Source organism: Mauremys mutica, chromosome 16 (assembly GCF_020497125.1).
Source record: "Mauremys mutica isolate MM-2020 ecotype Southern chromosome 16, ASM2049712v1, whole genome shotgun sequence".
NCBI classification, from domain to species: Eukaryota; Metazoa; Chordata; order Testudines; family Geoemydidae; genus Mauremys; species Mauremys mutica.
Window position 1 is genome coordinate 32,503,161 of NC_059087.1, and position 22,122 is coordinate 32,525,282.

Sequence of the window (22,122 nt, forward strand, 5' to 3'; positions counted from 1 at the left end):
GTGAAGGTGGCTGAATCTTCTGGCAGACATTAGAGTCCCGGATCCGTACACCTCCTTTGGGGATCCTTTTCCTAGGAATAAAATAAGGACACCACACAGAGAATGACATTTGAATCCCAGGGAAAAGGGATGATCTCAGCCAGGCTACGTACCCAGGAACCCGATTTTTGTCCCAAGAGCCACAATTACCCAGATGAGGTTTTCTTCCCCATTTGCTTTCAGGTTATTTACTCACAGTATTCATTTGTTTGCTTTGCCAGATCTCCACTCTCTGCAGCTGTTCATTGGTTTTAGTAACTATCTTTCAGTTTTTGATTCTCTTTCCTCTTCTTACAGTGTAGCATCTGCTTAGCACTTCTTACAAAAAAAATCAATTCAAACCAAAATCCTGATCCTACATTGAAGAGGAAGGTTTCTGAGAATTTGGCTGCAGAACTTTAGTGTCTGCATATTTCATTCCCTATTATTTATTCAGGTGCAGGTCTGATGCCATCTGCACCCCCAAGAATGCCCATATGATGCACGGAGGGCCCTTAGAATACCTGTTAAAAGAGAAGAAGGGAGTAGATTAAAAGGTGGGGAAATCAACCAATGCATCAGCACATCTCTGCATCATTGAAGCACCAGGCATGGGAGTGAAACAGGTTACAAATCCCCATGGTTCTTTCCCACTAGACAAATGTCCAAAAAGAAAAAGGCCTTCAGCCAATTATTTCCTTACACTCTGACGGGGTGAAATTCAGCCCTGTGCAGACAGCCAGGGCAAGGTCTGTGCATCACAGCGGGGTTAAATGGCACTTCACTGCACAGGTGCTGGGAGACTCCGGTGGCTCAGTTTTCCTCCTGGATTGGAACAGCCGGCTGGAATCCTGTGAGGTACAGAGCAGAGAGAGGTTAGGGCCACAACGTTCACCTCAGAGGCTGAGATTCTACAGACTTTTGGGATGTTCCCATCTGAGGAGGAGGATTTTGGCCAGCCCCAGTTTAGAGCTTTCAGTCACTTCAATCAGTGATTCTCTGGCACAGTTGATCTAAAGTAGCTGAACTTTTCAGGCCTTGCCCCCATCTCCGACCCCCCTCCCACCTCGCATTGCCCTCTAACAGCCCTCTCCCTTCTCTCGATCCCTGCCAAGCCCAAATACAGAGCCTAGCCCACGCTCCTCCTCTCAGACCCTCTCCTCACACGACCCTCCCCTACCTTTGAGAGGCTGATCCCTGTGCCCTTTACCCAGCTCCTGGAGAAATCATGGCTCCTCAGGACAACCTGGAAGTGGGTGGTTCCAACCTCTGTGTGGGGTGCGTGGTTTTCCGTCTAAGCATCACTGAGAGCCAGCACGTCTCAATTTTACAGGATGAGTGAAGTCTAGGAAGCGCTGCACTTCTTGAGGACTTCCAACTTCGCCTCATTTATGAATGGCTTCCACCTTATTTGCATCAATGGTAACATCTTCTGGGGAGAGGATGTACCCCCAAAACTCTGTGGAGAGTTGGCTGGAGGTTCCGCTTTTCCAATTCTGTGTTGAGACCATGCTGCCGAAACCTCTCCGGTTTTGGATGTGCTGTGCGTGCTGCTCTGGGTTCTCCAAAAAGAGACGTATGTCACCCAAATAGATGACATTGTCCCCAAATACATCACTGATGAAGTGTTGCAAGGTCAGGGGACCGTTAGTTAGCTCAAATAGCATATCAGACCATTAAAATGTCCGTCGTGTGTTTTGAAATCTGTCTTCCATTTGTCCCTTGCCCAAACGAGCGTTAGATTGGAAATCCTTGCAGATGAAGTTTGATGAAACCCTTTGCAGATTTCCTGTGAGCCAACAATTGTGGGATTCACAGCAGTGGGTAATGGTTTCAAATGATCACTTTGTTCAGGAGCTGATTGTCTAAAGAGAGGCATAGCAGAGTCCCACATTTCTTCTTCCCAAAAAGGGCCTGCTCTTAGGACCGGTTTTCATGACTTCTACGCAGGGAGATCCACTAATTCTGGTCCCAACAATGTGTAAATACAGGGAAAAGCAACTTTCAGCCAAGGTAGTAGGTCAACAGGGCAGTCATAGTCCCGGTCCAGAGGTAACGAGTCCACATTTCTTTCGAAGGAATCCATGTAATCTTGGTATTTATCAGGAACGCCACCATCAATCAAACCTAACCCCTCCCCTTGACCCTCCCAAGCCCTACCCGTTGACCCCTGAGTCCCTCCCACCTGTCACCGGAAGTCCCGCCCCATGGGGGGGTTTAACTCCAGGGTCAAGGTGGCCACATGACTGGAAGTAAGGTGTGTCATGTGACCCCTCTAAGAACGCCTCCCACCACTCTCTACCAATCAGGATGGGTTTCATCCCAGAGGGACCACCCTGAGAGGAGATTTGACCAATCAGGGAGAATTCTGGGGCAGGGTGACCCATCCAGAAGTGGGCCGTATGACCCCACTAAGAACTCCTCCCGAGGCCCTCTGCCAATCAGGGTGCAGTACCATTACCCCATAAATCCCAGCACCGGACAGACAAGGCCATCTCTTACCAAGGACACATGGTTTAGAAATTGTGGAAAGGCTGCTGAGAGGAAACATGGACTCCTTCACCATCCCTGTGAGAACTTCAGACTCTGTCTTAGCCCCGAGGGTCTTTGACCATCCGCAGAGAAAGCGCTACATCAGCGACAGTCCCGAGGAGGAGGAGGGAGCGACCGAGGGGAGCCCTTCAGCCCAGCCATTGATGGATAAACCCGAACCCAAAACCCAACTGCTTGTGAGACACCCCAATGAGTATGGTGGCCTCTCTTTGTCCACCCCCTTAGAGGTGGAATGTGATTGAGGCTGGGGGGAGTCACCGGTGGACAAGGTGAACGGAAAAGAAGTCACACAGGTAAATGAATGATTAAGAAGCAATCGCTTCTTAATGGGTAAGGAACCGGGGGTTGTGTAAAAACAAACAGTGGGGCGCTTACACTGTTTCTGTTGTGAAAATCTCTCAACAGCTCGACAATGCCTTTCTAGACGGCCCGGAAGCCCTGGACAGCGTTGCATCAAGCAGGGAAGATGAACCGGGCCCACCTTGGTTTTGCTCAACGTCAATACAAATTGTTGAAGAGGACTCTGAGGATGATGGTCATGAGGTGTTTCGGAGGAGGCTTGGCATAGAACTAACTGGGCCAGTGCCACATCGTGAGCGTAAAAAAGTCATGCGGACTATTGTACGCGTTGCTGTTTATGCTGCCCTTAAGCACTGCCTTAGGGAAAAGCTTTGTGGAGATTGCAAGGGCTGTGTCATAGATGCGCCAGGCCAACAGCCCCACGACTGAGTGTCTTGGACTTCAGTGGATATAAACACAAGCTCTGGGGCCTATGTGCTGAGCTGGGTTTGGAAAGCTGATTAAACACCGTTATTGCCAGTGGTTCTGCTGTGCAATGTCTGTGCCTAAGCCAAGAACATTTAGCGCAAGGGGGGAACCTTGTTCAATGCTGTGCAGTTGAGTGGAGCCCCTGACTGTGTTTTAAAGAAAATAACCTGCTTACAGCTGGAGTGGAAAAATTGGAGGCACCTTCTGGTTCATTTTCTTTAAAACACAGTCAGGGTCTTCACTCACTTGCACAGCATTTCTCCAGTTATGGCAATCATGTGAACAAGGACGTGTGTATCACTAATTGTGGGTTTTTTGCTATAAAACCTGTTGAAAAATCTCTATTCAGGGGTAAGCCAGTTCGCTGGTCCCCGCCCCCCGCATGCTCGTAATAAAGGGGCCTCATGTGATTCTGATCCAAACACAACGCGGGGTCGTTTTTCCACGACACGGCGTGATATTGGCCGTCTAGTCTGCACAAAAAGTTACAGATTCCTGCTTAAGGAAAAGACTATTTGTAAGGAATCTAAAAGGATTCAGCTACAGAATGGTGAGGGGACAAACACGCAATAGAAAACTTGGTAGCTGTAAATTTAAAAATAAACCCTATTGAAAAGGGCTTTGTGACTATCTGTGTTTCTGTTCGAAGGCCTTTGGCCCTTAAATGAGCTAAAAGTGTTAATGAAGCATCTTGGCTTGGTTTCAAGGAGCTGTATGTCTTTTAAATAAAAAATCAATTGTTTGTGAGAACCTAGCGCTTTTGGGTTTTGTGTGTAAAAGTGACCCATTTACAGCAAAAGCTGAAATGTATGTTGTGGGTGGGGGGAAAATCCTAAGAAATGTGCTTACAGTAAAACAAACAGGCTGTTCAGACCTGTGTTTGAGTACAATAGAGTTGACTTATCCTGTTGAACTGAGTGGGTTTAAACCCCCCCTCACTGAATAGCCAGGGTGACTGCGATTACTTACCCTTGTTGCCATAGGGTTAAATTTGATGGGGGTGGGTGGGGGTGGATGGTGAGTTCTGATTAATATGAAATGAAATAAAACCTCAGGAATTCGCAGATGCTATTGGACAGTTTCAATATAACTACTGGAGTTGGCAGAACTCAATTAGACAGTTTCAATATGACCCCAGGAGTTGGTGGAACACTATTGGACAGATTAAATATGGCCCTGGAGTTGGTCGAATGCTCTGGGTCATTCTTTCTAGAAAACACCCCACCCCAAACTTTAAGCATGAAAGAAACGTGTTTAAAAAAAAACCCAAGCCCCAAGACATTCATTGATATCTGCAAAGGGCCCCCCGCTTGGAAATGGGGACTGTTCAATACTGTAAGAAGGCCCCACAGAAACATTTATTTTAACTTACAGAAAAAAGGAAAAAAAAAAAAGCCCTGTTGTGCAGACAGCTTGGTTCCCCCACCCCAGATCACAACAGGGGGTGCTATGGGACGGGTGCCTAAAGTTCTTAAGGATCTATTAGTTCAGAGCTGTGGGGATTAAATTAACCTGCTAGCTACTATGCTGAAGTCTGTTTGAACAATGGGCTAAGATGGTATAAAAACCTCAGGTCTGTTGGAGACTGTCCTTTTCAACAGAAACTTTCTTGAAAGGCTGCTGGACGGCAGACAGAGGTAGGGCTTGCTGGCTTGAACTCTGAAACTATACATTGTATAATGCCAACTATAGTTGTGCTTAATACTGTTTTAAAAGTTGGTGGTAATAGAACTAACATTTTTGCTTGTTCTTTAACCTGAAGGCCCAAACACACATTGGGGGAACAGAACAAGCATGTGCCTGCAACACATGATCCCTTAGTGAAAGGGAACTTTTTTGCAACTGACTTTTAAATGCATGGGGGGGTGGGGGTTATTGAAAAGTATATGGAGGCAAACTTGGTTTGGTGTGTTTCTAAAGCTGCTGATTTGTGTGTGAGAGGGGTCTGGGCAAGGCATAGGTGTAGGGTTTTAAAAGTACTTGGTTTGTTTCAAACCAACAGGGTTTTTTCCTGTGCAAAATGTGGTTTAAAATGGGTTTTAAAAGCAGTTTGGTTTTTATTCTGCAAAATGAGATGTATTTTAAAAAAATGTTTTTGAGGTTTTTGTTGTTGTTTGTTTGTTGTTTTTTGGTTTATGTTTTAAGTGGTAGAAATAAACTCAAAACCTGTGTTTCTCGTACAGCCTGAACTGGATGATTTGTTTTAAAGCTGTGACTTTTTAAACAGAAAAACACCCTAATGAATATTTAGTTTTTAAGTTTACAAGACGGTTTCATGTGGTTTTATAATAATGCTGTTTGCTCCACAGTACGGTGAAAACATGAGAGATCCTTAGAGCAGAGGGAAAACAAGCTCAGAAGAAAAGGGAACGAGACAGCTGAAAGGGAAAATTCACCAGCATCAGTGACTGATGGATGGAAGAAGCCCAGTAAATATATTTTGCTTATTGGTTGGGTTGTTCTGTGAGGTTTTGTATTTGAAGTGAATACATAGGTGTGGGTGAGAAAGATGGTAAAGTTCAGTTTTGTAAAATGGTTCCCCCCACCCCCCATAGGCATGGGCAACTTTTCTGACAATGCTTAATCCGCGCTACAAGGACACCTCCTCCAGAACCGCCAAAGAACCAGGAATCTGCTTTGAGACTTTTAACAACGCAAAACAGCACAAAAGTGCAGATGAAGCATCCAGGCAATCCAAACCTCATATCCGGCAAACCCATGGGCAAAACAAGACTCTGGTAAACAACCACCACAACTCCAGTTCCTCAGCGGCCACTGCCACAGCAAACCCTGAGAAAACACCCACATTCACAAACCCGGAGCATGCGCTCGAGGGGTTGTGAATAAAACACCAAGGACTGACAAACCATTCTCCCAAAACCATAAGCTTGTCACCACTCCCCTATATTCTAGTATTTGGGAACAGTTTGATGGTTCATTCAGAAAACTGATGGACGCTGTGTCCCCGGAGGGCGGGGGGGCTAAAAGAACGGCATTCTAAAGAGAGTTGGGAAAAATCTGACGCTTCGCTCAGAACACTGGTAACCTCTGTATCCTCAGGGGGCCTAATGACCGACCACAACTCCCTTACTGGATGCTGAAACGAGTCTGTTCTTCAAAGAACCGACTGAGCCGAATACTAAAAGGCTAAACCTTACAGCGCTGAGCTTCAAAGGTGCCTAATGTACGTGAAGCCGAGCAATGCGGAGAAAGTGAAAATCAGTCTGTTTCTACCAGAACAGAGACTGAATGTAACTGAAACCCCTCAGAAACACCAAAGACCTCACACTCTGTTGCTCAGCGGGTGCTGGATAACGTGAAGAAGCGTTCTAACAAAAATGCATTCGTATTGCTAAAGAAGCTGGGCCAGGCTACAAATCTCTCTTCATGGAACGATCATAGGCGGCAGGTTTGTATAATTTTTGGTGGGGCCCAAAATGGTGGTGCCCCCCCGCTCCCTCCCTGTAAGCTGATATAAAATGAAGCTACAACGCGTCAGTGCCACAAGATTACAAGAGTCAATTAGAAGTGGAAAGTCAGAAGCAGCACTTGCCTACTTCAATATACAGTATTATATTTTGTTGCACCTGTTGTGATGAAGTGGGAATGTTCTTAATATTTTCTCTGAATACTGTGTGGGTGCCTCAGTTTCCCCTGCAAGATGCTACCTGAAGGTGTTGGGGACAAAGAGATCAGGTGGCCTCCTTGTCCGGAAGAGACACAGAGGCCAGAGGAGGGAGTGTCAGTTTGGAGCTGGCTGGGGAAATGGGGAGAGACCCAGAACTTGGTTCTGGGCTCCCACCCCGCAAGAGGGACCTGACAGAGGGGTTCTGTTTTCTGTACCAACAAGCTCTGTTTAAACTGTGTTCCCGTCATCTAATAAACCTTCTGTTTTACAGTCTGGCTGAGAGTCACATCTGACTGCGGAGTTGGGGTGCAGGGACCTCTGGCTGCCCCAGGACCCCGCCTGGGTGGACTCACTGCGGAAAGTGCATGGTGTGGAAGGGTATGCTGAATGCTCTGAGGTCAGACCCAGGAAGGTGTAAGCTTCTTGCCCTGGAGACAGTCTGCTCAGAGAGGAGGCTCCCCCAGAATCCTGACTGGCTTTGAAGGCGTGGTTCCAGAGCATCCCAGCATCCCCTTCCACCCCATGCACTTCTCAGAAGTCCGCACAGGCACTAACACTCCCTCCTCTGGCCTTTGCCAAGAAGGCTAACAGCATTTTGGGCTGTATAAGTAGGGGCATTGCCAGCAGATCGAGGGACATGATCATTCTCCTCTATTCAACATTGGTGAGGCCTCATCTAGAGTACTACGTGCAGTTTTGGGCCCCACATTGCAAGAAGGATGTGGAAAAATTGGAAAATCCAGTGGAGGGCAACAAAAATGATTAGGGGGCTGGAGCACATGACTTCTGAGGAGAGGCTGAGGGAATTGGGATGGTTTAGTCTGCAGAAGAGAAGAATGAGGGAGGATTTGATAGCTGCTTTCAACTACCTGATAGGGGGTTACAAAGAGGATGGATCTAGATTGTTCTCAGTGGTAGCAGAGGACAGAACAAGGAGTAATGGTCTCAAGTTGCAGTGGGGGAGGTTTAGGTTGGATATTAAGAAAAACTTTTTCACTAGGAGGGTGGTGAAACACTGGAATGGGTTACCTAGGGAGGTGATGGAATCTCCTTCCTTAGAGGTTTTTAAGGCCCGGCTTGACAAAGCCCTGGCTGGGATGATTTAGTTGGGGATTGGTCCTGCTTTGAGCAGGGGGTTGGACTAGATACCTCCTGAGGCCCCTTCCAACCCTGATATTCTATGATACTCTAAACTGACCACCAAATTTAAGTTGCGTGTTTTTCCTGTCAGGTGAGGACTCTGGGGCAGGGCTGGGGATAAGGAACTTGGGGTGCAGACAGGCTGCCCCAGGGCTAGGGCTAAAGAGGACTCCCCTCCACCCTCCCTGGCAGCAGCAAGCTCCAGGGGAGGGACCCCTCCTCTCCCCCGCAGTTCACTGCACATGCTCCTAGGGTCCCTCTCAGGTCCAGAAAGCCCACTCGCCTCCCCTATGGTGGGTACTGAGGGGGGAGGTTGCCATCACGTGTGGCCTCCCCTGCTGCCACCCCTCACCATAGCCTCACTGGGGATGGGGCTGCCCCTTGCCCAGCATGGTGCAGGAGTGGGGACTGCAGGGTGGTAGCTGGGGAGGGGCACAGTATCACAAAATTCACCTAAGCCCCAGCTGCACAGGTCTAGGAAGCTCCCCTCCCCAGTGGTGTAGCCAGGTTCTAACATCAGGGGGAGCGAACACGTAAAAAAAGATGCCAGCCAACATATCCAATTACTAATCAGGTAGTTCTATAACAGGCTATAACAGGCTGCCCTGGACCCCATCACCCCCTGAAGCACAAGGTAGGGGTAGGCACCACCATGTTGTGCAACAAACACTTGACAAAATTACTGGACTTAGTGACGGACAATGCAGGCAGGTGGGTATTATGTCATTCAATCATTCAACCCATAAAATTGCACACATTTTGCCTCAGTGAAATTAAATATCCAGAGAATTACTGGGCCTGTGATGATGACCAGGGCTTGCTCACCTGTGGCTCCCCCTCCCTGTGCTGTGGAGCCACAGCCAGGCAGGTCTGCATCTGCAGGCAGGCACCCTGCCTCATGTGCAGCTCCCGTGGGCCCTGATAGCCACTAGACTGGGAGCCTCCCGGCCAATGGAATGGGCTGGGCTGGGGGGCGGAAGGCAAAGGGGGAGATTGTAGGGAGATTTGGAGGAGGGGAGGCAGTGGGGGAGGGGAGTGGGCTGGCACAAAGGGGAGGGCTCTCTGGAGAGGAGTGACAGGGGCACAGGGGTCATTGGGAGTCTCTCGAGGGGGCAGAGGGTTGTGTGGGTCTCTGTGGGGCAGGGGGCTGTGATGGGCGGAGCCAGCTGCAACCTGGGTCTGCTCTGCGGGGGGTGTTGCTATAGTCCCCTCAGGAAGCCCCCCCCCATCCTGTGTATTTTATACCAGCCCCGGGGTGCCCATTGCTGCTCCTTTCCCCGCCCACAGCTCCATCTGTCTGTCCCCACAACCCCCCAGCTGTGTCCTGGTGTGTGTCTGTCCCACAAGCCCCTGGCTGTGTCTGTCTGTCTGCCCCCACCACCCCCGGCTGTGTGTGTCTGTCCCACAACCCCCGGCTGTGTCCGTGTGTCTGGCTGCCCCCACCACCCCCAGCTGTGTGTGTCTGTCCCACAACCCCCCTGGCTGTGTCCTTGTGTCTGTCTGTCCCACAACCCCCCGGCTGTGTCCGTGTGTCTGGCTGCCCCCACCACCCCCGGCTGTGTCTGTCTGTCCCACAACCCCCCCGGCTGTGTCCTTGTCTCTGTCTGTCCCCACCACCCCCAGCTGTGTGTGTCTGTCCCCACCACCCCCAGCTGTGTGTGTCTGTCCCTGCCCCCAGCTGTGTGTGTCTGTTCCACAACCCCCGGGCTGTGTCCTTGTGTCTGTCTGTCCCACAACCCCTGGCTGTGTCTGTCTGGCTGCCCCCACCAGCCCCAGCTATGTCTGTCTGTCCCACAACCCCCTGGCTGTGTCTGTTTGTCCCCACCAACCCCCCCTCCCCGGCTGTGTCTCTGTGTCTGGCTGCCCCCACAGCTCACCGGCTGAGTCTGTCTGACAGGCACAGACCCTGCTGCTGCTCTGCCCAGGGCTCAGACGCTGCCGGTGGCTCGCTCCCCCTCCCTGCTGTGGAGGCGTGGCCAGGCAGCTCCGGCACTGCCCCCGGCAGCTCCCATTGGCTGGGGTTCCCGGCCAATGGGCTGTGAGCCCAGTTGCTGCTGGGGCCTCTCCCGGGAGCTGCGGCTGCAGTGAGAGCGCCCGGCAGTGCGACGTGGGGACCCCCAAAGCACAGGGCCTGGGGCCCAAACATTGGTGGAGCTGGGCCCAGCTTCAGGATTACTGGTGGAGCCTGGGCCCCACGGGCCCATAGAACTCGCCGCCTATGGGAACAATAAAGGGGCTTTTGTGTACAAAGCCTCTGTGGTTAATGGTTCTAACATGCTCGACTTAGTCCGGGCCATGACCCAGACGCGCTCTGTTCCTAGCAGACATGGACCTTAAAGATGGGATGTGTTTATGAATGTCATGGCGGAACGCAACGTACCACCTTCCGTCATGGGCACTGCGGCCAAGAGAGCTCTATGGAACATCTCACGACCTCGACCATCACTTAATCCAGAGGTGAAAGTAAGCCGGTACGGGCCAGTACAGAGTACCAGCCAGAGCCAGTACGCCGTGCCGGATCGCACCGGCTTCCTCAGCGGGGATTTAAAGGGCTCAGAGCTCCGGCAGCTGTAGGGAGCCCAGAGCCCTTTCAATTCCCCTCGCAGCTCCAGGAGACGGGCTGGGGCTGGGATTTAAAGGGCTCACAGCAGGGGTGAAAGTAACTTCCAGGACTTACCGGTACTGCCGGAATCCTGAGGGGGTGTGGCCTCAACCGGAAGAGGCGGGGCCTCAAGATTTAAAGGTCCTGGAGCATCGGCTGTGGCTGGGAGCCCCAGGGCCTTTAAATCAACCCTGGGCTCAGGGGCAAATTAAAGGGCCCAGGGCTCAGGCCGGCGCGGAGCCCCGAGCCCTTTAAATTCCCCCCGCAGCTTCGGCAGCTGGATTCATGTGTGGATTTAAAGGGCCCGGAGCTCCCACGGCTGCGGGGAGCACCGAGCCCTTTAAATCTGGCCCAAGCCCGGCTGCCAGAGCTGCGGGGGGAAATTAAAGGGCTCTGGGCTCCCTGCAACCACCAGAGCTCTCAGCCATTCAAATCCCTGCCGAGGAAGCCGGTGCGGTCCGGCACGGCATATTGGCTCTTCCTGGTACGCCGTACTGGACCGTAATGGCTTATTTTCATCTCTGCTTCAGAGATCCCATGGCTGTGGGGAGCCCAGAGCCCTTTAAATACCCCCCCACCCCGCAGCTCTGGAAGCCAGGCTGGGGCTGCGAATTAAAGGGCTCAGAGCTCCCGCGGCTACAGGGAGCCAGAGCATTGCCGGGCTGGGGCCGAGATTTGAAGGGCCCGGAGCTCCTTCCGCTGCGGGGAGCACCGAGCTCTTTAATTCCCAGCCCCAGCCCGGTTGCTGGAGCTGCGGTGGGAGGGGAGGAGGGATTTAAAGGGCTCTGGGCTCCCCACAGCCGCTGGAGCTCTTAGCCCTTTAAATCCCCGCTGAGGAAGCCGGTGCAGTCCGGCACAGCGTACTGGCTCTTGCCGCTACGCCGTACTGGCCCGTACCGGCTTACTTTCATCTCTGGCTCAGAACTCCTACGGCTGCGGGGAGCCCAGAGCCCTTTAAATTCCCCCCGCAGCTCCAGGAGCTGGGCTGGGGCCGGGAATTAAAGGGCTCAGAGCTCCGGCGGTTGCTGGGAATCCAGAGCCCATTAAATCTCCCCCCTCCTCCCGCCGCAGCTCCAGCACCCAGGCTGGGGCAGGGAATTAAAGGGCTGAGAACTCTCCGCAGCGGCAGGAGCTCTGGGCCCTTTAAATCCTTGCTCCAGCTGGGTAAGGCTCAGGCTCCCCACAGCCATGGGAGCTCTGGGCCCTTTAAATCCACACTCGAACCCGGCTGCCAGAGCTGCGGGGGGGATTTAAAGGCCCTGGGGCTCCCAACTACAGCTGATGCTCCAGGACCTTAAAATCTTGAGAGGCCCCGCCTCTTCCGGTTGAGGCCACGCCCCCTCAGGACTCCGGCAGTACCGGTAAGTCCTGGAAGTTACTTTCACACTGACTTAATCATTTGTGGAAGCAGGGAAAGAATTAACAAGGATTTGAAGGGGATTTTAATGCATGTCAGTCAGTTAGCAAGAGTTAGGCCAGCTGTAACCCTAATGACGTGAGACTTCTAGAAGCGAGGATGGTGTGAGGCGAGAGGGAAAGAACTGTGTAAAAAGTTATTATGACCTTGTAACTGATAAGCAAATATGCAGACTGGTGTCTTCTAGGAGTGAGAAAAATAAGATAGCAGGATGGCTTATGTATAAACAAAATGCAGCTGTTGCTCATTATCGTCTGTATTATTGCTAGTTATTGTCTGTAACAAAGGTATAAATGCTTGCTGTAATTGTTTACCCGTTGAGAGACCTGTCCGGGACTGGGGCGACCCTGTGTCCTAGGACACTCTCTCCCTCCATTGTAATTACTGGAGAAATAATAAAGTATTTGATTTTGCTGCACCCAAAGAAAAAGCGAGAACTGAGTTTTTCTCCGACAATTTGGGGAGAAATTGTCCGACAATTGTCGGAGAAAAACTCAGTTCTCGCTTTTTCTTTGGGTGCAGCAAAATCAAATACTTTATTATTTCTCCAGTAATTACAATGGAGGGAGAGAGTGTCCTAGGACACAGGGTCGCCCCAGTCCCGGACAGGTCTCTCAACGGGTAAACAATTACAGCAAGCATTTATACCTTTGTTACAGACAATAACTAGCAATAATGCAGACGATAATGAGCAACAGCTGCATTTTGTTTATACATAAGCCATCCTGCTATCTTATTTTTCTCACTCCTAGAAGACACCAGTCTGCATATTTGCTTATCCTCGCTTCTAGAAGTCTCACGTCATTAGGGTTACAGCTGGTCTAACTCTTGCTAACTGACTGACATGCATTAAAATCCCCTTCAAGTCCTTGTTAATTCTTTCCCTGCTTCCACACATTCCTTTACCTGTGTTCACCTTGTGCGCCGGTGACTCCCCCGAGCCGCAATCACATTCCACCTCTAAGGGGGTGGACAAAGAGAGGCCAGCATGCTCATTGGGGTGTCTCACAAGCAGTTGGGTTTTGGGTTCGGGTTCCGGAGTATCCATCAACTGCTGAGCCGAAGGGCTCCCCTCGGTCACTCCCTCCTCCTCCTCGGCACTGTCGCTGATGTAGCGCTTTCTCCGCGGACGGTCAAAGACCCTCGGGGCGAAGACAGAGTCCGAAGTTCTCACGGGGGTGGTGAAGGAGTCCAGGTTTCCTCTCAGCAGCCTTCCCACGATTTCTAAACCATGTGTCCTTGGTAAGAGATGGCCTCGTCCGTCCAGCGCTGGGACTTATGAGGTGATGGTGCTGCACTCTGATTGGCAGAGGGCCCTGGGAGGAGTTCTTAGTGGGGTCAAACAGCCCACTCCTGGACAGGTCACCCTGCCCCAGAACTCGCCCTGATTGGTCAGAATCTCCTCTTGGGGTGGTCCTGTCAGGACAAAACTGATCCTAATTGGTCGAGGGCAGTGAGAGGAGTTCCTAGAGGGGTCACAAGACCCACATCGGGACGGGTCACCCTCCCACCCCAGAGCTCGCCCTGATTGGTCAAATCTCCTCTTGGGGTGGTCCTTCCAGGATGAAACCCATCCTGATTGATAGAGGGTGGTGGGAGGAGTTCTTAGAGGGGTCACATGACACACCTGGCTTCCAGTCATGTGGCCGCCTTGACCATGAAGAAATACCCCCATGGGGCGGAACTTCCGGAGACAGGTGGGAGGGACTAAGGGGTCATGGGGCGGGGTTAGGCTTTGATTAATGGTGGGTCCTTTCTACTGCTGCTGGGTGTTGAGTATGTCCAGGCAGAACTGGAGCCAGTGTCCATGTCCAGGCCACAGGTTGAAGCCGGGTGGTCAGAAGTACAAGCCAAAGTCCGTTGCCACGCAAAGGTTGAATCCGTGTAGTCGAAATCGGAGGGGTTGGGGAAGATCAGGAGGAGGAGGAGGCAGGGCTGGAGCGGGTGGGTGGAGGGCCTGGAGCGAGGCTAGAGAAAGGCAAGGAGAATACTGAGCCGGGGTTCAGAACCCAAATCTGGAGCCAAGAAGGGTCACACCAAAGTCATAGCCAGAGACCGGAGTCAAGAGTCCAGCCAGAGTCAACAGCGAGAAACCGGAGGGCAGGGCAGGGCAGGGTGGTACATGCGGGCGGGAATGAGGATGACTTACTGGAGCCTGGAGACCCCTCATTAGGGGACTCCCTTCCTAGCAATACCAGAAGGACAGCGGGATGACAAAGATGTCTCTGAGCCTGGGGACCAAGCCAAGGGGAGCTCCCATCCCGGCTGTGTGCCAGGACCCCGTCACCCTCCCTGTTCATTTCACACTCACAGACCCCCTAGCCGGAGGGGAGACTAAAGGGCAGAAAGCAAAGGTGCCCCTGGGGGAAAGGCTCTAGGCTGGGATCCAGTCCACTTCCCAGATCTACACCCAGGATTGTGTGGCCAGGGCCACAGCCCTTCCTCTGCATCTCAGTTCCCACCTGCCGGACGGGGAGGCTCCTCCCCTGCCCCAGGGTGTTCGGGGGGAGTTTCATTCCCGGCTGGGAAGGGTTCAGATACCAGGTGGGTGGATTGGGCCCCAGGTGGGGGATGGTCGGACATTCGCTGTGTCAGGGGTGACAGGGGCCATGGGAAGGTCTGAGCAGTGACGACGGGGGAGGGGCTCCATGTCAGGCCACCCCTCCCAGACTGCAATGGCTATTGAACATAACCCCTGGCTCTGTGGATGCTCTTACTTCTGGGCCAGCCCCACAGCCTCATTCTTCCGAACTAGTATCTGGACTGGCCCCAGCCCCAGTGGTTGGGGTGGGGCAGGGTGTTCAGAGCGAGGTGCTTGGCCTTGGTTTCTCTCAGTGCTGCGGGGGGGTCTATGGCCGCTCCCCCCAGCCCTCCCCCCCAGGCACAGTGAGACAGAGCAGTACCTGCGGCAGGGGGTGGGAGCTGGTCATGCGAAGAGGGGGGGGTCTTCAATGCTGCCCCACGGAGCACAGCCCCTGCAGGTCTTCGGGCACCTGGCCCAAGACCCGGATATTAAATAGTTGGACCGATATGTTGGCTGTAATGTCCCCCTGTTGCAAGGGAACACGGATCAATCAGAGACTCCGACACCCACGAGAACAAAGGGTATTAACGGCACCGGGAGCCAGCAACATTTCCTCCCCACGTCTGAGGGACGGATTTCCCCGCCCAACCCCCGAGACGAAATCTTCTCTCTTCTCTAGTGACTTCCATCCCCTCTCCCACCGTTGTGGAATGAACTCCTGCCCCCACTCCTCTCAATCCCCCCCTGAGAGCTGTTCTACCTCCCAACCCAGCGGGAATCCAGCTCCGCTCCCCAGAGTCCCCTCAACCACCCTCGCCCCCTCCAGCTGAGGGGCTGGGAGGCTTTGGGCAGTAGTGCTGGGGGGTGAGAGGAAGTGGACACCTTTCCCCAAGGGATCCCCATGTCCTTAACGTGATGCCATGGGCAGTGGCTCTGATGAATGGGGCACTTAAGCAGCCTCTGCTGACTGACTCCTCCAGTTCTCCCAGAGCAGGTGGGGGCTGGGATAACATGATACCACTAGGAACTGGCCTGAGGCCCGGAGGGGGATGAAAGGCTCACAGAGGTGTCTAGGGGAGTTGGCAGCCCCTAGCATGAGCAATGGCAGTGTGTCGTGCTGATGTGACGCCTGTTAGGAAACAGCCTTGCTGGGGAGCTGGGTCTGCCCTGCTTTGAGCTGCTCAGGGGACAAGCTGGCACCGACCAATGGCACCTGTCTGGGGTCACCCTCTCCTTGCTCCCTGCTCAGCGCATGGGGATGGGATGGGAGTGATTTTCAATGGCCTGGAGGTGAAAGGCCCTGGGGGGTTTCTCTCCAGGTGACCCGTCTTTGGTTACCTCGTCCCTCTAGCAGCTGGCCGGCTTTCCCCAAGATGGAATAGGTCAGCACCAGGCCAGCCTGGCTGACGCGGAGGAGGGGGTCGTGGATGGCCAGCAGCCCCGCTTGGAGGAAAGATCTTTTCTGCTCCTCAGTGAAGAGCTCACCAAAGACCTAAAACCAAAAGAACCAGAGCCCTTACAATGGCCCAGAACCAGGCTTCAAATCCCTCGAGTGTCTCACAAGGTGGAGAAGAGTCCTGGGGCAGCCAACCTTTGGGGTCCTATGGACCAGGAACCCCCTTCAGTAGGAGGCTGCAGGCACTGAGGCCTCAAAAAGCTCTTTCTGGAGCAGGATTCACCGCAGGTGCCATGAGATGCTGGGAATGTGTCTGCGCGCTCTGGAACCCAGCTCACACAGACAGCCCAGGACCCCTGCTGCTCCCAGCAGCGATAGCTCCTGCAGCTCACCCGCTAGAGGTTAGGGGTCTTTTAGATCTGGTTCATTCCCACACCTCACCCCACGGACATTCCCAGGAGCCTCACATACTCTGCTGGAAATAAGGAGCAGGCTCTTGCCCTGTGTCCATGACACACTCACTGCAGGGGGAGACAGCTCCACACCTGAGCTGCTGCAATGCACCGGCGGAGAGTCCTTACCTCTCCCACCCTGGCCAGGTTTCTATACCCCAGGCGCTCGGGGTCCTGGAGCCCGTCCCGGCACCACAGGTCTGGGGCCTCTCTGGTGTTGAGCCCTGGGGGAGAAAGACACACCCATTGGGGAGGTTTGGCCTTCCGCTTTCAGTGCCTGTTTCCTTCTGGGTGCACACTGGCCAGGCTCCTCGTGGCATCCGCGGCCCAATGGAATCGCAGGGTCCATGCCAGGCGGGTTAGTACCAGAAGGGGGATTTGTTTCAGCCATCACAGTAATCATGTGACCCTTACGGTCTTTGTGCTCTGTGAGCGGGTGCCTGTTCATGGGGGTGTCTAATACTGAGAACCCCCCACATCCACTGAAGTCAGGATCTGGCCCTGGCTACCCGACTGGTGACACCCTACAAGCTTTGTGTCCGTCTCCTGTGGTGCCTGTTTCTGCCCCTGCCCTCATGAGGGGCTCTTTCCCTCCATGTGTCTCAACAGCTCCGTTCCTGTCCCCTCACAAGCTGGCTGTCCCGTACGGGGGTGGGCTGATTTCCCTGGGCTGGGGGACAGAGCCGGGCTATGAGATAAAGCAGCCAATTTCCTTGGCACTTTCACACTCATCTCCCTAATTCAGAGAGAGGGGGAGAGAAAGAGTCACCATCTAAGCTGGGGTCGGTCTCAGAGGAGGGGGCTTCTCTCTGTAGGGTCCCATTGCCCAGCAGAGGGAGTCTCAAGGAGGGGCCTTGTTTCTATTGGGGTTTCTCTTCCCCGCTACAGTGGGTCTAATCAGAGAGGACTTAGTTCTAGAGGCGTCCCAATGGCCAGCTGGAGCTAGTCTCCGAGAGGCTCGTTTCCATGGGGTCCCATTGCCCAGCTGGGTTTCTTACCCCTCTTCCAGAGCAGGAGCCAGTAAAGCCAATAGATCCCACCCCTGGCATGCCGACTGATGTCACTGGCTGGGTGGGATACACAGAGACCCAGCTGCAGCACGAATTCACCTGCCTTGGAGAAGGTGGAGGAGGTCTGGTGGAAGGATCAGGAGAGGGGAATCCATCAACATTCTCCCTTCAGCTCCCCAGCGCCCCTGGACCTGAGCTCTGCTCCCACCCCTCTGTAGGAGGCGCTGGGGGAGAGGAGCGAGAGCCCTCTTCCTCTCTGCCCCCAAGGGAGCTTGGAGCAAAGGGAGCAGGGCAAGGGCCCTCTCTGAGCACTCGCTGCTCCAGAATAACAAGGGCCAGGCACGACCCTGCCAGCCAGCGGCCTATGGAACGCAGTCCTTTACGGACCCAGGGGGGACCAATTAGCCAGGGGATGAGGAACTTGACTCTGCAGGATGCTGGGGTCAGAGGTCACTTACGTCAAATCCAGGCAGGGAGGTGGCAAACTGGAGCAGGGCCGCGCTGGTCTGTACGGCCCTGGCTCTCTCCTGGGTGTTGTTTGACAGGAGAGAGGGATGGACGTGCTGCGGGAGAAGGAGGCAGGGGAGGGTCAGCGGACAGGCGTACATGCTCTACAAACCAGCCTCTCCCCCTCCCCAAGGGGCTCAGACTTTGTGCTCAGGGTGGAGTAGCCGAGCCCTGGTCGCAGAGTTTGAAAAGGGGGTTCATGACACTGCCCACGTCTTGCTGGGAACAAGCTGCTTGTCTCTCCAGGCTGGGACAATGGTCAGTCTTGGGGCTGGTCTATTTGCTCTGAACCCCTGATCCATGAACAGCACGTCAGGATCAAGGCACACGCCCTGGACCCCAGACCCAACTTGCAAAGGCCTTGGTAGGATGCATGGAACGGCCCTGAGGACAATCCCTCCGGGACCTGCAGTGTCCCTAGGACATAAGAGCTGATTCCCTGAGGCTCCTCCTGTATCTCAGGGTCTCCCTAGAGAGGAGCCAGTGACTTTTCTCTGAGGCCCATGTCCTGCATCTCACAGAGGTTTCAGTCTCTCAGGCCCCAGCCAGGCCTGGTGCTCACTGTTAGTGCTTAATGTAACCATGCAGAGCTGTGGCTGACAGTCCCAGCTCCTTCCCCCTGCACTGGCAGCTCTGGGAAAGTGTGGCCGGCTGGGTCCAAGCTGGGAGGACACAATGGAAACGTGGCTCTTCTAGTCTCTCCTTTGCTGCCCTCCCACAGGGTTCAGGGGCAATTCCACCCCAGACTGTCCCATTCTACTCACCTCCAGGAGGTGCTGCAGCTTCTCCACGGTGGGGGTCTCTGTCAGAAGGCCCCTGAGCAGGATGTCCAGGCTCTGTGAATAGTTGTTGTACAGAGCCTGCAAGAAGAGGGATCACCCGTCAGTCAAGGGACATGGGGCTACACCAGTCAGGGGACAATTAGGAGGATTCTCCAGGAACCCGGCAAGACTCAAAAGGCACATCCTGGCCTCTCCCATTCACATCACTCCAGGGACACTTAGCAAGAGTGCATGGCCGGATGCCTGCTGCCTCGTCAATCCTCGCTCTTAGCAGTTCTCTGTGCAGGGCCTGGTACCCAGCAGAGTATGGACCAGCCAAACTGCAATGGGTGGGAGGTAGGATCGCCGGGAGAGTCCAGGCAGGAGATCAGAGAATGAGGAGAGGAGGGAAGGCTGGGATCAGCCATGGAGGGGTAACGCAATCCCCTCTGGAGGGAAGGGGCCCCCCCTGCCAGTTTGTCCCGGGCCTGTTCCCAGCTCTGCCCACCCCTCCTCTATTCTTAGCAGCTCCATCAAAGCGAGGGAGCAGGGCCAGAGCCTGCTCCTGCTCCTGGGCCAGAGAAGTAGGATCAGGACCTTCCCGGACGTGTGTGGTGTCCTGCCCAGTGCCCAGGGTGCACATCCTGTTCAGAAGAGCCCGCAGGAGGCGAGATTCTAGCTCCAGGGCAAGCGGTGGCTTCAGTTTGCTGGCAGGAGAGAGGAGCCCATGTTACACTTTGCAGCACCAGCGTGGCACCCTGCCCCTCCCAGAGACGCCCTCAGCCCCATCAGCCTCAGGGCCCCGTGGCAGTTAGCGCCCCCCCGCCAACATGATCAGGGGAGGCTGGAGCTCCCCGACTCCGCCCAGCATCCCCTGCCATGGGGCATGGCTGTGCCACCCCCACTGGTGTTAGTGGGGCTCACATGGGTCAGTCCCGGCGCCTTGGCGAGCTGATGGGCACAGGGTGTTACTAGTCCCCCACCGCCCCAGTCCTCCTCCCTTTCCCCTGGGTCTCCCCTCACCTCCAAAGAGGGAGCCTAGAAACTCTGGGCTGCCAGACCCCACGGAGGAGCTGCTGGCCCCGCAGGAGTACACGGAGCTGCTGGTGTCTGTCGCGCCGCAGTCGCTCAACTCCTGCTCTGGGCTGGGAGGAGGCGCCACAGGTGCCAGGGTGGTACTGGCGGGAGGCTCCTCAGGGGCCAGGGTGGGGCTGGCGGGAGGCTCCTCGGGGGCCAGGGTCGGGCTGGCGCAGGGCCCCTCAGTTGCCATGGTGGTTGACGGCTCCTGCTGGGCCCTGGGGCGCAGCTCCTGGCTCCTTGGCTTCCTGCAAAGGAAGCCCCAGAGCTGCCTTCCCCGGCTCCTGCCCTCCCCTGGCTCTCTCCTCCACAGCTGAACCCGGGGCCACCTCCATTTTTGCCCAGAAGGTGCCTCAGGGTCAGCTAGGGGAGCTGCTGTCTTCCGCCTCCTCCAGCAAGCGACGCAGCTCCTCCCTTTCCCCTGGCCACGAGCCTCTTCCCCGTCAGGGGCCGCTCTCCTCCTGGGCAGGCTGGCTGATGTTTGCTGCCGGCTCTGGAGCCACCTGCCCGGCCTTCCTCCTCAGCATCTGCCTTATTCGCTCCATTCTGGAACTGAGTGGGAAGCAGCCATGAGTCTGGCTTCAAAGCAGCCTCTCATTAACGAGCCTGCCTGCTCCCCTGCCCACCTCCGCTCTGCTGAGACAATTTCTCCTCCCGACACATCCCACCCCAGGGCACAGGAACCCTCAACCTGGGGAACAAACCCTGACAAGGGACGGGCTGGGAGCCCTAGTGGTGGGATATTCCCACCACACTGGGGATGGCTCTGGAGAACTCCACTTACTTGCTCTAGATCGGATGGAGCTGGATGGCAGATGCTCAGGGTTGCTCCTCCCTTCACCCTCCTTGATATCCTGCACCCAGGTGGCCTGCAATGGGTGCCGCTCAATGCCCTGCCAACAGGGCAAGGGGTAGAAACGGAAGAGATTGAAACTGGCTGTGAAAACAATACAATGCCACTAGCGGAACTCTCCTGGGACACTCCATAGCTGTACCCGGGGCCACCTCCATTTGGGCCCAGAAGGTGCCTCAGGGTCAGCTAGGGGAGCTGGGGTCTTCCTCCTCCTCCAGAAAGCCAGAGCTGGGAAGTGCCAGCAGGACTCGATTCCCAGTTTCCCTGGCTCCGAGTGGGACCTGTTGTAGTGACTGACGGATTTGCTCCTTGTCCCCCATCCAAAGCCAATAACACATCTCTGGGTTAGCAGTCATGAGTTAGACCTTCTCAGCACCCCTCTGTCTCCCGCAGCCCTCAGCTGTTCCTTGGATTGCGGTGGCTTGGACGGTAACAGGAGTGGATATTGTTACTGGCTCACTGGGTGGTTCTAGCCAATGAGGATCTCAGTCTAGCCTCAGAGGCCCACACCCCCAGACACTACAGGTCAGGGTGGATTGATTTCATTCCAAATGTTTTGTAGTCATATTTTTGAGTTATTTTCCTAATGAGGAATTGATTCTCATGAAATTCTTAGTGGTGGCCGATGACAGAACACGGAGCAATGGTCTCAAGTTGCACTGTGAAAGGCTTAGCTTGGATATTAGTTCACTAGGAGGGTGGTGAAGCCCTGGAATGGGTTCCCTAGGGAGGTGGTGGAATCTCCAGCCTTACAAGTTTGTGAAGGTCAGCTTGACAAAGCCCTGGCTGGGATGATGAACTTGGGGTTGGTCCTGCTTTGAGCAGAGGGGTTGGACTAGATACCTCCTGAGGTCTGGTCCAGCCCTAGTCTTCTATCATGCTAGGAATAGGGATCCATTCAAACATGTTGACTTGCTGGTTTTGCAGGATACATACAAACAAAAAGGTTGACTGAACCATTTGTTTTCATTTCAAACAAACTGAGGTAAAGAAGTATCTCTGGTTCGTGCACTGAACTGATTGTTCCTGCTCATAACGTCCTTCCAGATTTTAGAAGTAGTAGCTCACATCTCCTCCTCTCTAGCGTTTATTCATATATTACAAGAGGAAAAGAAGAATTCATCCTTTTTCAACTCCCAGTCAGTTTCTTACATTTGAATGAAGTAGCTGCATCAACTGGAACGAAGAAAATATTCTTTCTGCACCCGCAGAAGAGGCTAGTGCTGCCAAAATCTGGCTGAGTGTTTCAATAACTTCTGGACCCCCAGGTGCTTAGGCATTGACTTCCAACAGTTCAGTGCTTTGACTTCCTCTGACACTTGGCTGCAAACATGGTCTTCTTCATGTAGGTATTTATTTAAATTACTTTAATAGGCTGGAGCAACTAGAGGGCTTAACATCACTTGTCATTGTTTC

The 22,122-nt window shown here is 53.9% G+C and overlaps 3 long non-coding RNA genes across 3 annotated transcripts; all 3 read right to left on the reverse strand.

Annotated features, from left to right (window-relative positions):
• Nucleotides 1-330: 330 nt before the first annotated feature.
• Nucleotides 331-1,241, reverse strand: LOC123350878. The gene is made up of 3 exons (XR_006573872.1): nt 1,199-1,241; nt 722-869; nt 331-542 (listed from the first exon to the last, which is right to left on the reverse strand). It is a non-coding gene; the product is annotated as an uncharacterized LOC123350878 (long non-coding RNA).
• Nucleotides 1,242-15,035: 13,794 nt separating this feature from the next.
• On the reverse strand, nt 15,036-16,827 carry LOC123350782. The gene is made up of 3 exons (XR_006573823.1): nt 16,628-16,827; nt 15,989-16,142; nt 15,036-15,176 (listed from the first exon to the last, which is right to left on the reverse strand). It is a non-coding gene; the product is annotated as an uncharacterized LOC123350782 (long non-coding RNA).
• Nucleotides 16,828-17,540: 713 nt separating this feature from the next.
• LOC123350860 lies at nt 17,541-18,899 on the reverse strand. The gene is made up of 3 exons (XR_006573858.1): nt 18,780-18,899; nt 17,967-18,071; nt 17,541-17,632 (listed from the first exon to the last, which is right to left on the reverse strand). It is a non-coding gene; the product is annotated as an uncharacterized LOC123350860 (long non-coding RNA).
• Between the last annotated feature and the right edge of the window lie 3,223 nt (nt 18,900-22,122).